We start from the raw sequence: 15,204 nt of genomic DNA, 5'->3' as shown, positions 1-15,204 counted from the left end.
AGTTTCAAGTCTGGAAGGCTAATATCCCTGATCTATGCTTTCTCCTTTCACACAGGCCAGCATGTTCTTAACCTCAGAACAAACCAAATGTTCAGAGCAGCCAACCACACACAGACACATATGCACACACTGAAGTCGATTTACTTTGAGCCAGCAGCATCCCCAAAAGTGTGTGAAGAAACCAGCTAGATATTTCTATCAGAGGCCCAGCCCTGGGCTAATTTTCCAGCTAACTGAGGGGAAAGGAAAAGCCAATAGTATGTAATTAAAGAAGCCTATGATTTACACATTAACAAGCAAGGCAATGCAACCCGCAGAGGGGAGAAGAAAATTGTGGCCAGCTAATAACTGTCAGTACTTATTAAGGCTAAAGAAACAACGTATGAAACAAATCTAGTCCTTTCCCAAATGGTGTGGGGCAATTCTATTTGGCATGAGTTCCATGGGGAAAATGTAGCGTTAGAAATATAAAGAAGTGAGAAATGAGAGGAAGAGGGCCAGCTGAAGATACAAGGAAAACATTTATCAGATATATCACAGGCAAGGGAAAGGACAATGGTGAGAAAAAGGAGACTTTGGGGGCCATGGGGAAAGGGGGGGAAATGAAATATGCCTTTTTAACCTCAGCGTTCATTCCAGAAGATGACAGAAAAATTTAAATTTCAAAGTCATCCACAAGAACTTAGAGAATAACCTTGATGGAAGATTTCTAGCAGTATTACAGAGACCTTTAATGCCCCAAATCAAAAGAAACAGATTTGAACAGTCCCTTGAAGAATGTATTTCTTTCCTGATGATAACTTTGTTACACACTGACTTTTTACTAGAAATGATGAAACAAACATTATTTCTGCCTTCAAGAAGTTTCCAGGAAGTGGAAAGTCTAGACACACCTGAACACACACTCCAGCAGTCATATATACAAAAGTCCTTTTCTCATTGAGTTCTCTTGAGTTTAGATTCCAAATGCTCTTCTTAGGAGGAGAAAGGGTGATCTTGGACAAGATGCTGCTCCCCCTTGAACCACTGGCTATTGGTATTTAAAATGGAAATGCTAGTGTATATCTATATAACTCAAGGCTGTTGGGAGAACTAAATATGAGAATGCCCACATCATAAATATATATTACTGCAGAAGGTCATGCTTAAGGACAATGTCAGTGACATTCAGGTGGTCCATGTGCTTTCCTAGCTTCCCCTCTGCCTCTCTCTTTACCCCTTAGTTGCAAAATTATTGAGCAAACAACAACAATGAATAACATTCCTGGGCTTGAAGAGCTCATAGTAGAGAAGAAGAAATAGAATTGTAAAACATTTCAGTGCAGTGCACTAAGTTCTGTGTCAAGGTGAGTCCAAGCTACTGGAGGAGAATCAAGGATAATATTCTTGATTCTGGGAGGAAATGCAATGTAAAAGCTAATGGTGATAGAAGCATTCAAGAAGGGCTGTCCAGAGGCAGGGGCAGTCCTGATAAGTTTAGAACCTCAAAAAGGACCTAGTCTTAATCATTATCTCACCCCTAGTTTCTAGCATGATGCTTGGTGTGTAGTTCCAAGTTAATAAATTGGAGAATAAATGGATAAATGAAGGCAGAGGGCAAGGACAGAGAGAAAACTGAATTCTTGAGAACATTACGAATCATGGGCTGAGCATCAGAATAACTACAGAAGATTCTTACACCATATTTTAGGGATGGGGTAAGGGACAATACTTTTTAATAAATCTTCACAAACAATTCTGTTATCCATGCTTGAAAGGGATGATGCTATGTGTTGAGGTCCAGCAACACAAGACATCTTGTTATCAGCAGGTAATCAAGTATTGAGCAAGGAAGAGGCAGGATGGTAGGGCAGGACAACACAGCTCACCCCTTCTTATAGAAACACTGAAATCAGAGCTAACCGCTGAACAATCACCAGCTCCACCAGGACACCGAAACCCAGCAAAAACGATGCCTGTGTCCAAGACAAAGAAGAAGGCACAAGGAGACGGTAGTAGGGGTGCAGTCAGGATTAAACCAAATCCTATGCATGCCGTGTGAGCACCAACAAACTGGGGAGCAACTGGACCACAGAAGTCCTCCCATGGGAGTGAGAGCTCTAAGCCCCACTGAGCTCCCCGGCCTAAGGGTCTGGCAGTGGGAGGAGGCCCTCCACAGAGACTGGCTTTGAAGGCCAGCGAGGACCGACTGCAGAAACCCCACAGGCCTTGGGGAAACAGGAACTCAAACCTCGGAGGGCGCACCCAAGGTCTTGTGCACAACAGGACCCAGGGGATAAAAGCAGCGACCTCATAAGAAACAGCTGAATTTGCCTGTGAGTGTTAGAGGGTCTCCTCTGGAGGTGGAGGGCAACTGTGGCTTACTATAGGGACAAAGACACTGGCAGGGGTGGTTCTGGTGAGTGTACATTGGCATAGACTCTATAGGAGGCTACCATTTTCTGACCAAGACCTGGCCCCACCCAAAAGTGTGTAGATTCCAGGCTGGGACACCTCAGGCCAGACACCCAGTAGAGTAGGAACACAGCCCCGCTCACCAGAGACAGGTTGCTTAAAGTCTTTCTCAGTTCATAGCCATCTCTAAAAAGGCTACTTGCCATGGCTCTGCCCACCAGAGGGACAAGATCCAGCTCCACACACTAGCAGGAAAGTGACAGTCCCTTCTGCCAGGAAGCCTCATCCACCAGGGGGCAGATGACAGAAGCCAGAAGAGCTACAACCCTGCAGCCAGTGGAGCAGAAACGGCAACCACAGAAAGTTACACACAGTGAGGCAGCAGAGAAACATGCCTAGGTGAAGGAACAAGATAAAACCTCAGGAGCAGAGCTCAAGTGGAGATAGATAATCTACTTGAAAAAGAATTAGAGTAACGATAGTAAAGATGATCCATGATATTGGAAAGAGAATGGAGGGACAGATCAAGAATATGTAAGAAATGTTTAACAAAGACCTAGAAGAACTAAAGAACAAACGAACAGAGATGAGCAATATAATACCTGAAATTTAAAAACAAAAGTCATTGGAAGGCATCAATAGCAGAATAAGTGAGGCAGAAAAATGAAAAAGTGAGCTACAAGACAAAATGGTGGAAATTACTACCCTAAAACACAATAAAGAAAAAAGAATGAAGTGAAATGAAGGGAGTTTAAGAGACCACTGGAACAACATTACATGTGACAACATTTGCATTATAGGAGTACCAGAAGGAAAAAAGAAGAAGAAAGGACTTGAAAAAATATTTGAAGAGATAATAGCTGAAAACTTCCTTAACATGATAAATTAAACAGTCACCCAAGTCCAGGAAGCACAGAGAGTCACAGGCAAGATAAATGCAAGGAAGAATATGCCAAAACACATAATAAACACATTGACAAAAATTAAAAATAAAAAAATATTAAAAATAACAAGAGAAAAGCAACAAATAATGTATAAGGGAATTCCCATAAGGTTATCATCTAATTTCTCAGCAGAATGTCTGCAGGTCAGAAGGGACTGGCATGATATATTTAAAATGAAGAAAGGGACGAACCTACAACCAATAATACTCTACACAGCAAGGCTCTTGTTCAGATTTGATGGAGAAATCAGAAGCTTTACAGACAAGCAAAAGCTAAGCAAATTCAGCACCACTTTGAAACTAATGTTAGAGGAACTTCTCTAAGTGGAATAGAAAAGGCTAGAAACAAGCAAATTACAAATGGGAAATTTTACTGGTAAAGGTAAATACACAGTAAAAGTAGGAAATCATCTGCACACAATTATGATATCAAAACCAGAAATTTTGAGAAAAGGCAAGTACAAATGCAGGATATCAGAAATGTATTTGAAATTAAAAGACCAGCAACTGAAAACAATCTTCTCTGTATATATAATGCTATAGCAAAACCTCATGGAAACCACAAATTGAAAATCTACAATAGATAGAAACACAAAAAAGAAAAATGAATCCAAACAGAACACTAAAGTTAGTCATCATACCAAAAATAAGAGAATAATAAATATAGTAAAATAAGAGAATAAAAGAGGAAGGGAATAAGAAACATCTACAAAACCAAATCTAAAACAATCGACCAACAGCAATAAGAACATACATATTGGTAATTACCTTAAATGTAAATGGAGTAAATGCTCCAACCAAAGACATAGATCAGATGAATGGATACAAAAATAAGATACATACATATGCCAGATAAGAAATCCATTTCAGACCAAAGGACACATACTAAATGAAAGTGGGGGGATGCAAAAATATATTTCATTCAAATGGAAATTAAAAGAAAGTAGGAGTAGCAATATTCATCTCAGGCGTAATGGACTTTAAAATAAAGACCTTTACAAGAGACAAGGAAGGACACTACATAATGACAAGGAATCAACCCAAGAAGAAGATATCACAGTTGTAAACATTTATGCACCCAACATAGGAGCATCTCAATATAAAAGGCAAATACTAATAACTGTAAAAGGAGAAATAAATACCAAAACACAATAATAGTGAGAGACGTTAATATCCCACTTGTACCAACAGACAGATCAGATAATCAATAAGGAAGTACAATCCTTAAATGACACACTAGGCCAGATAGACTTGATTGATATTTATAAAGCATTTCATCCAAAAGCAGCAGAATACACATTCTTCTCAAGAGCACATGGAACATTCTCCAGGATCAACCACCTCTGGGTCACAAAGCAAGCCTTGCAAATTTAAGAAAACTGGACTCATATTAAGCGTCTTTTCTGACTGCAAGCCTGTGAGATTAGAAATCAACTACAAGAAAAAATTAAAAACAGTAAAAGCCACAAACACATGAAGGCTAAACAATATGCAACTAAACAACCAATGGATCACTGAAGAAATCAAAGAGGAAATAAAAAAATACCCACAGACAAATGACAATGAAAGCAAGTTTATAGTGAGAACCCAAAACCTACAGCATGCAGCAGAAGCAGTTGAAGGAAATTTTATAGTGATACAAGCTAACCTCAGAAAACAAGAAAAATCTCAAATAAACTACCTAAACCCACACCTAAACAAACTAAAGAAAGAACAAGCAAAACCCAAAGGCAGTAGAAGAAATCACAAAGATGAGAGCAGAAATAAATGAAATAGAGATGCAGAAGACAATAGAAAAGATTAATGAAATGAAAACTTGGTTCTTTGTAAACAGAAACAAAATTAGTAAAACTTTAGCCAAACTCAACAAAATACAGAAAAGAGCTCCAATCAACAAAATTAGAAATGAAAAGGAAGAAGTTACGGTATACACCACAGAAAGACAAAGAATAACAAGAGACTACTACAAGCAACTATATGCCAATAAAATGGACAATCTGGAATAAATGAACAAATTATTAAAAAGTTACTATATCTTAAGACTACACCAGGAAGAAATAGGAAATATGAATAAACCAATCACAAGTACTGAAAATGAAACTGTAATTTTAAAACCTCAAACAAATAAAATGTCAGGACTAGATTGTTTCACAGGCAAATGCTATGAAATGTTTAAAGAAGAACTAACACTGATCCTTCTGAAACAACGTACAGAAATCACAGAGTAAGGAACAATCTCAAACTTATTCTATGAGATCCCCATCACCCTGATACCAAAACCAGTAACAGATACCACAAAAAAAGAAAATTACAAGCCAGTATCATTGATGAACATAGATGAAAAGACGCTCAACAAAATACTAGCAAGCCAAATCCAATTTTTCCAATCTTAAGACAGAAAAAAAGAGCTGAAGGAAGCAGACTCCCTCACTTCAGAGTATACTACAAAGCTACAGTCATCAAAACAACATGGTGCTGGCATAAAAACAGAAACATAGATCAATGGAACAGGATAGAAAGTCCAGAAATAAGCCCACAAACCTATGGTCAACTAATCTACAACAAAGGATGCAAGATTATACAATGAAATAAAGGCAGTTTCTTAACTAAATGAGGTTTGGAAAACTGTACAACTACATGTAAACAAATGAAATTTAAACACCCTTTAATAGATTAAAGACCTAAATGTAAGAACATATACTATAAAACTCAAGAGGGAAATATAGGCAGAACACTCCCTGACATAAATCACAGCTATATCTTTTATGATCTGTCTCATAGAGTAATGACAATGAAAATAAACAAATGGCCTAATTAAACTTAAAAGCTTTTGCACACCAAAAGAAATCATGCTATTGCTGCTGCTAAGTCGCTTCAGTTGTGTCCGACTCTGTGCGACGCCATAGACGGGAGCCCACCAGGCTCCTCCCATCCCTGGGATTCTCCAGGCAAGAGTACTGGAGTGGGGTGCCATTGCCTTCTCCAAAAAGAAACCATAAAGAAGTTGAAAAGACAACCCACAGAATGGGAGAAAATACTTGGGAACAATGTGACCAACAAGGGATTAATCTTCAAAATTGACAAAGAACTCATGAGATTCAATATCAAAAAAACAACGAAAAACAAAAAATAGGCAGAAGACCTAAATAGACATTTCTCCAAAAGAGACATACAGATGGCCAAAAAGTACATGAAAAGACACTCAACATTTCCAATTATTAGAGAAATGTAAATTAAAACTGCAATGAGATATCACCTCATACCAGTTCATATGCCCATCATCAAAAAGTCTACAAATAGTAAATGGCAGAGAGGATGTGAAGTAAAGGGAACCCTCCTACACCATTGGTGGGAGTGTAAAGTGGTACAGTCACTGTGGTGAACAGTATGAACGTTCCATAAGAAATTAAAACCAGAGCTACCATATGATCCAGCAATCACTCCTGGGTATACATCCAGAGAACATCATGGTTTGAAAGGATACATGCACGCCAGTGTTCAATGAAGCACCGTTCACAATAGCCAAGGCAGGGAAGCAACCTAAATGCCCATCAGTAGAGGAATGGATAAAAAAGGTATGGTACATATATATGATGAAATATTACTCAGCCATTAAATAGAATGATATAATGCCATTTACAGCAGTGAGCATGGACCTGGAGATTATCATAGTAAAGTGAAGTAATCCAGACAAAGACAAACAGCATATGATATCACTTACATAGAGAATCTTTAAAAAATGATACAAATGGACTTATTTACAAAACAGAAACAGACTCACAGGCTTAGAGAACCCACTTATGGTTGCCAGGGTAGACGTTCAGGGGAAGGGACAGACCGGGAGTTCAGGAGTGACAAGAACACACAGCTATATTTAAAGCAGAAAAGCAACGAGGACTGACTGCATAGCACAGGGAACTCCGCTCAGCGCTCTGTAGTAACCTCAATGAGACACGAATTTGAAAGAGAACGGATACACGTAACCCCTCATGGATCACAGCCTTGTCATGCAAAGGGGCTCGCGTAACTCAGTGTAGTTACGAGCCATGCCACGCAGAGCTACCCACGACAAAGGGATCACAGTGAAGAGTACTGACAAGATACAGTCCACCGGAGAAGGAAATGGCAACCCACTCCAGCATTCTTGCCTGGAGAACTCCATGGACAGTATGAGCAGGCAAAAAGATATGACACTGGAAGATGAGTCCCCCAGGTTGGAAGGTGTCCTATACGCTACTGGGAAAGAGCAGAGGGCAATCGCTAATATCTACAGAAAGAAAGAAGCGGTCAGGCCAAAGTGAAAATGATGCTCAGTTGTGGATGTGTCTGGTGGTGAAAGTAAAGTCAGATGATACAAAGAACAATATTGCATAGGAACCTGGAATGTCAGTTCTATGAATCAAGATACATTGGACGTGGTCAAGCAGGATATGGCAAGGGTGAACATCAACATTTTAGGAAATAGTGAACTGAAATGGATGCAAATGGGTGTATTTAATTTAGAAGACCATTACACCTACTACTGTGGGCAAGAATCCCTTAGAAGGAATGTACCAGCCCTAACAGTCAACAAAGGAGTCTGAAATGCTATTGCTTGGATGCAACCTCAAAAAACGACAGGATGATCTCAGTCTGTTTCCAAGGCAAACCATTCAAATCACAGTATTCCAAGCCTATGCCCCACCACTGATGCTGGAGAAGCTGAAGTTGACTAGTTCTATGAAGACTTAAAGACCTTCTAGAACTAACACCAAAAAACGATGTCCTTTTCATTATAAGGGATTAGAATGCAAAAGTAGGAAGTCAAGGGAGTGAAAGTCGCTCAGTCACGTCTGACTCTTTGCAACCCCATGGACTATACAGTCCTCGGAATTCTCCAGGCCAGAATACTGGAGTGGTAGCCTTTCCCTTCTCCAGGGGAGCTTCCTGACTCAGGAATCAAACCGGGGACTCCTGCATTGCAGGTGGATTCTTTACTGACTGAGCTATAAGAAAGTCAAGAGATACCCAGAATAATAGACAAGTTTGGCCTTGGAGTACAAAATGAAACAAAGTTTAAGAGAGTTTTGTCAGGAGAACACACTGGACATATCATCACCTTTTCTCAACAACCAAAGAGATGACTGCAATGGACATCACCAGATGGTCAGTACTGTGATCAGTCTGATGATGTTGTTTGCAGCCAAAGATGGAAGAGCTCTATTAAGTCAGCAAAAACAAAACTTGGATCTGACTGTGGCTCAGATCATCAGCTCCTTATTGAAAAACACAGGCCTCAAACAAAGCAGAGAAAACCACCAGGCCTTTCATGTATAACCTAAATCAAATCCCTTATGATTATTCAGTGGTGGTGACAAATACATTCGAGGGTTTAGATCTGGTAGAGACAGTGCCTGAAGAACTTATAGACGGAGCTTCGTAACTTTGAATAGGAGGCAGTGATCAAAACCATCCCAAAGACAAAGAAATGCAAGAAGGCAAAGTGGTTGTCTGAGGAGGCTTTACAAATAGCTGAGGAAAGAAGAGAAGTGAAGGGCAATGAGGAAAGGGAAAGACATACCAAACTGGATGCAGAGTTTCAGAGAGTAGCAAGGAGAGATAAGAAGGCCTTCCTAAATGAACAATACAAAGAGACAGAGGAAAACAACAGAATGGGAAAGACTAGACACCTCATACTGCATGATTCTACTTGTATAAGGCACATAAATCAGCCAAAATCACAGGAAGAGACAGTGAGACAGTTTCCAGGGGTGGGGAGAGGTTGAGGATTTAGCTTTATCTGATGAAAAAGTTATGGAGATGTGATGGCTGCATGAGGCTACGAATGCATTCAATAGCACTGAACTATATACTTAAAATAGTTAAGAGGGTAAATCTTATATGTATTTTATGACAGTGATTTTAATTGAGATATAGAGGTTTACAACATAGTAATTCACAATTTTTAAAGCTTATACTCCATTTGTAGTTATTCTAATTATTGGCTATATTCCCTGCACTGCACAATATATCCTTGTAGCTTATTTATTTTATACACAGTAGTTTGTATCTCTTAATCTTCTACCTCTGTCTTGCCCCACCCCTTCCCTCTTAAAAATGCTTTCATTTATTTTTGGCTGGGCCACCCAGCTTGTGGGATCCTATCTCCTTAGCCGAGGATCAAACCCAGGCCTAGCAGTGAAAGCACTGTGTCCTCACCACTGGACGGCCAGGAAATTCCCCGAAGCACGTTTCTAAAGAACATAAGAAGGGCATAAGAAGAACATAAGATTTACCATTTGTAAAGATTACATCCACATATAGTTATTATAATTATTGTCTATATACCCTGTGCTGTATTCTTATAGCTTATTTAGCTTGTACATAGTAGTTTGTACCTCTTAATCCCCGACTTCTATCTTGCTCCTCCCCGACTCCCTCTTTAAAAATATTTCTGAAGAATAAAGGAAGGGTTGGGGACAAGGATGTATGAATGCTGCATAAATGTTATTTGTCACAATAACATAGAAAAAAAGAAAAAGGGAAAATTTGAATAAATGTCTTGATTGCTAATGAGTAACATGTGGGAGACAAAGCACATTTAAATTTTGTAAACCAAAGAGCAGATTCTACAATTCTCCCATGTTTCTGTAAGAACCTTCATTTATAAACATGTTTCCTTTCATTTTCAAGCCTGGAAGGGAGGCCTCTCCCTCACAGCTTTGCCTTCCAGAGCGGTACCTCCCAAGACTGACACCTTTGACTACATGCACTCTCAAGCCCTTCCCAGTTGGCCTGCCATGTATTCGGTGTGTATTTCTGTGTAACAAATTAATCCAAACGTAATGACGTAAAACAACACGCATGTGTCACGATTACCATTCCGGTGGGTCAAGGGAACAAGAGTGGCTCGCCTGGGTCACTCTGGTGCAGGCTCTATCATGGAGGGGGAGTGGTGTCAGTTGGAGCTGAGGGCTCCTGAACCCGATGGCGGCTCCTTGACGTGCCTTTGGCAGGAGTCTTCTCCTCTCCTGGTGTTGGCCAGAGGCCTCGCTTCTGTACAACACTGCTTGAGCGTCCTCCCAGCACGGCAGGTGGCCTCCCCACAGTGATCTGAGAGAAAGAGGCAGAGAAGAAGATGTCACCTTGCTCTAAAACGATTGCTTTTCCTCTGTACCCTTCCCTTTCCTTTGCAATATCTGCCCCTGAAGTACTTATATGTAAACTGAAAGTTGTAAGTTCTTTAAATCTCCTTAGGACGTTGTAATGATGGGTTATAATTTTGTTTGCTTTTTCTTTTCTAGATGATCTACATGGATTTTTGAAAGTAGAATAATTCTTATTCAGGCAGCATAACCTAAAGGAAACACGAAGTTCCCCAATAAATAATTTTTAATGTGACAATGAACAAATTGATACAAAACCAAAAGACTGATTCATTGAATAAAATGACACTGATCATCCACCATGGAGATGGGATTTCCATGACCGTATAATCAGACTATCTTGTTCTGAGAGAAAACCGGTGTTATAATCGAAGGGGCCCGCCAACATTATGACTAAAGAGTTCTCAGGTGATAACAGAATGTGTAAGAGTGGAATCAGTTGTAAAATTGGAACGTTTAGTGGCATAAGACCTCCTTGCGTGACCTGTGGTTGGCATGATGGCAGCCTGGCAGGGTGGGCTCATGAGCAAGCTAAAACTATAGCCTTGTTGAGTGAAACTGTAGCCTGTAGGCTGAGTAAAACTCAGCCTTCTCTGCACTGTGTGATACAACCTCAAACACACTCACATTGGTTGGGAACATGGACACACACCAGGATATGGAGATGGAGCCCATGTCTGCCAGCATACATATTCACCGTTGCAGAGAGAGGCTTATGTGTCTGCCTATCCAAATGCGCTCAGCCTGGGGACTCACTGAAAGGAACCCTGGCGGATTGAGCAGTGTTCACACAGTGAGGTCAGCCCTGGGTGCCGTATCGCACAGGGAGACGCCTTCCTCAAGATCTTCACTTCTCTCAATCTCAAGTCATTTGTCTAGACCCTTAAGACAATTTTGAATTTTCCTATTGATATTTTCTTAGTAATACTTTTGTTTAGGAAGCAACTGTTTTTTGTAGTATTGGCTTCAAATATTTCCAAGTGTGTTTGGTCAAACTTCCTTATTACCATAAAATTTCAAAGACATCCTTTGCATTTCTAAGGTTATTCGGGATGTCATATTCCTCTGAATTGTTTCTGATCAACTGCAAAGATTTTAGAAAGCAGATAATTTTCTCTTAAGCTAGGCAGTATAATGGAGTATGTTTTCCTTAACTGTGTTTCAGAGGTGTCATTCTATAAAGAAAAATGTCTGGTTTTGAGTGAAGAAATGAGTGTTCTGTTTTTCTAAAGCATGTCTTTGCTCCTGAAAATAAAAGTTCAAAAAGGAAAGAAAGAAAGCACTATTAATTGGTGTGGAAATTCTTTAAAAAACTGGAAACAGAACTGCCATATGACCCAGCAATCCCACTGCTGGGCATACACACCGAGGAAACCAGAATTGAAAGAGACACGTGTACCCCAATATTCATCACAGCATTATTTACAATAGCCAGGACATGGAAGCAACCTAGATGTCCATTAACAGATGAATGGACAAGAAAGCTGTGGTACATATACACAGTGGAATATTACTCAGCCATTAAAGAGAATGCATTTGAATCAGTTCTAATGACGTGGATGAAACTGAAGCCTGTTATACAGAGTGAAATAAGTCAGAAAGAAAAACACCAATACAGTATATTAACACATATATATGAAATTTAGAAAGATGGTAACGATGACCCTATATGCAAGACAGCAAGAGACACAGATGTAAAGAACAGTATTTTGGACTCTGTGGGAGAAGGTGAGGGTGGGATGATTTGAGAGGGTAGCATTGAAACGTGTATATTATCATATGTGAAGTGGATCGCTGGTCCAGGCTTGATGCATGAGACAGGGTGCTCGGGGCTGGTGCACTGGGATGACCCTGGGGGATGGGATGGGGAGGGGGGTGGGAGGGGGGGTTCAGGATGGGGAACACAGGTGCGTCCGTGGCTGACTCATGTCGATGTTTGGCAAAAACCACTACAATATTGTAAAGTAATTAGCCTCCAATTAAAATAAATTAATCACAATTTTTTTTTTAAAAAAAGAAAACACTGTTAATTGATAGACCCTGAACCAACAATTATTGTGAACATGGGAAAACATGATGCAAATCGAGGTTGCAATGCACATTGCATTGTGTTTACTAATGCACATTGCTTTTGTTGTCATTGCTCTATTTGTTTCCTTGAACATCATCATTTCTTAAGATTCCATTTAATTAAGCATTTCTTTTATTGGTAGTGATTTTATATAGTTGGTTAATGTACCAAAACAAATCATAAGGCTAAAATTTCAAACTATGCTATTTGAGATTATCGGAATTATTTTCAATGAAATTTTAAAAAGGGGGAGTATCTCATCAAACTTTCTATGAAAGTCTTGAATTCTAGACAAACCAACATAGAAAAAGAGACGAGTATTCCAAAGTAAGGGACCTTCTGGACACTGGAGGAAAAAAGAAACAAAAAACTGGTTGCTTTCTAACTTCCAGCGGTCTTGTAAATCACAGGGCAACTGCATGAACTGAATCCAATCTTTTTTGAAAACACACTTGATTTTAAGAACTAGGGATGATGATAGTGATTTCTTTCCACCAGAGGGCGCCACAGACTATGCTCCGGCAACTGTGCCTGTCCTGGGCACATAAACACAATAATCCCAAATGGGTCCTTTAAGTCAAGATGGCAGAATAGGAGAACATGGAGCACGCCTCAACTCCCAAACACATCAACAACACATCTACAAATGGAAAAATCCCCACAGAGCTCCTGCTGAACAGTACCAAGGCCATGGGATACTTGAAAGGACAGGAAAAACCCCTGTACAACCAGATAGGATGAAAGAAAGAAAGAATAGAGGAAACAAGACTGGCCCAGCACGCGTGGTGGGAGCTGAAGAAGAAACGTTCCCACATCTGGGGAAGCCCCCTTATGAGTGGGGAGATCAGCTGGGACAGAGGGCAGCTTCAGGGGCTGGGAGGAGAGCCCATCAGCCAGCCTGTAGCAGGCAGGTGAGAGTGAGGCGTACCCAGATGGCCCATGCCACAGCCGTGCGTGCCCAAACTGGGACACGTGTCTCCTGGAGCAGACGGGGGCCGGGTGCTGGAAGGTAGGGTGTGGAGAATGGCCTGAGAGAGAGGACTGCTGTTGGCTGTGAGTGAGTGGGTAGGAGTGAGGAGCTCCACCACAGGGAACGCTCATGGAGTAAGGCGGAGCTGCCATTGCAGCCTCCCCGCTCACTTGCTTTGCTGGCACTGTCTCTGCAGGCACCGGGAGGGGCTCCTACCTGCATGGGCGTGCACACGCTGCCTGCCTCTGCCATCTCCACCCCCACCGCCCTGGGGAGGCTTGTGTGCTCCAGGGCAGCCTCAAGAGCAAACGCTTGTGGGTGACCCACACACAGAGCCGAAACCGCAGCTGAGCCCCAGGGGCTGTGAAACAAAGGAAGAAGAGCCGAGATCTCTCCTCATGGCTGTGTGAGCTGTGGACTTACACCCTTACTCCCAGCCTCGTAAACACAGCACCCATGGAGCATCTAAACAGGAAAAAGTTACCCCTGCAGCGGAGAAAGGTCTGCCTTTGTCCACTGTGGGCTTTATGAGCACATAAGGTCCGTCTGGTCAAGGCTACGGTTTCTCCAGTGGTCATGTATGGATGTGAGAGTTGGACTGTGAAGAAAGCTGAGTGCCGAAAAATTGATGCTTTTGAACTGTGGTGTTGGAGAAGACTCTTGAGAGTCCCTTGGACAGCAAAGAGATCCAACCAGTCCATCCTAAAGGAGATCAGTCCTGTGTGTTCACTGGAAGGACTGATGCTGAAGCTGAAACTCCAATACTTTGGCCACCTGATGCGAAGAGTTGACTCATTGGAAAAAGCCCTGATGCTGGGAGGGGTTGGGGGCAGGAGGAGAAGGGGGCGATAGAGGATGAGATGGTTGGATGGCATCACCAACTCGATGGACATGGGTTTAAGTAAACTCCGGGGGGTGGTGATGGACAGGGAGGCCTGGCATGCTGCGATTCATGGGGTCGCAAAGAGTCGGACACCACTGAGTGACCGAACTGAACTGAACTGAACTGAAACACGGAGACTGGGCCAGGCTGGAGTCAGAGCTGCCTCCACAGGGCCCAGAGCAGGTTCAGGTGCACAATCACTGTGGTCCTAGGACCTGACCTTAGTGGATCCATGCTGCTAGCCTGCTGAAGACAACACCTGAGCGACACCAGGGCCAACTGCCGGCCTTCCTACAGCTAAGGTGGGCTCAAAAGGCGAGCCAGCAGCAGTATACTCCGAACCGGCACATCAGGTGAAAAGGGACACGACAGCGCACTCACAGGTGAACACCACCAGGGAAGGAAGACCCGGTGGCCTCTTTCCAAGTGGGAGTGCTCCAAGCATGCTTACTCCACACCACGGGTCAGAAATGGCTAAGAAACAGATCTGGGGGCTTCTACTCCAACAGTTAGGGAGCAGACCCCATCGCTGGCAGGGCAATGACAACCACAGAGCAAAGGGGTGGGAGGTCCTATTCCACATCCGATACAGGCTCTGGTCAGCACACCACCAGTCACACCTCTTGTCAGAGGGGATCACAGCCATCACATAGAGGAGAGAGGCGGCAGTCATCTATACAAAAAGAGCCCTCACACCAAAAAATATTAAACCCACACAGGCTACACAAGGGTGTTCCAACATAAAAAGAACTCTCCAAGAGAGTCTGAGGGTCTGGTATCAGGAAGAAGAACCCTCAG

General features: G+C 41.8%; 1 long non-coding RNA gene across 1 annotated transcript in view; it reads right to left on the bottom strand.

Moving 5' to 3' along the window:
- The window catches only part of LOC122424544, a 161,901-nt gene that overhangs the window by 12,398 nt on the left and 134,299 nt on the right, over window positions 1-15,204 (bottom strand). The window contains exon 2 of the long non-coding RNA XR_006264468.1: window positions 10,196-10,429. This is a non-coding gene — a long non-coding RNA (uncharacterized LOC122424544). The remainder of the gene's footprint in view (window positions 1-10,195; window positions 10,430-15,204) is intronic.

The sequence above is a fragment of the Cervus canadensis genome, chromosome 22, assembly GCF_019320065.1.
Source record: "Cervus canadensis isolate Bull #8, Minnesota chromosome 22, ASM1932006v1, whole genome shotgun sequence".
Taxonomy (NCBI): domain Eukaryota; kingdom Metazoa; phylum Chordata; class Mammalia; order Artiodactyla; family Cervidae; genus Cervus; species Cervus canadensis.
The sequence above is the reverse complement of the archived record's forward strand: the minus strand, read 5'-3'. Positions and strand labels throughout refer to the sequence as shown.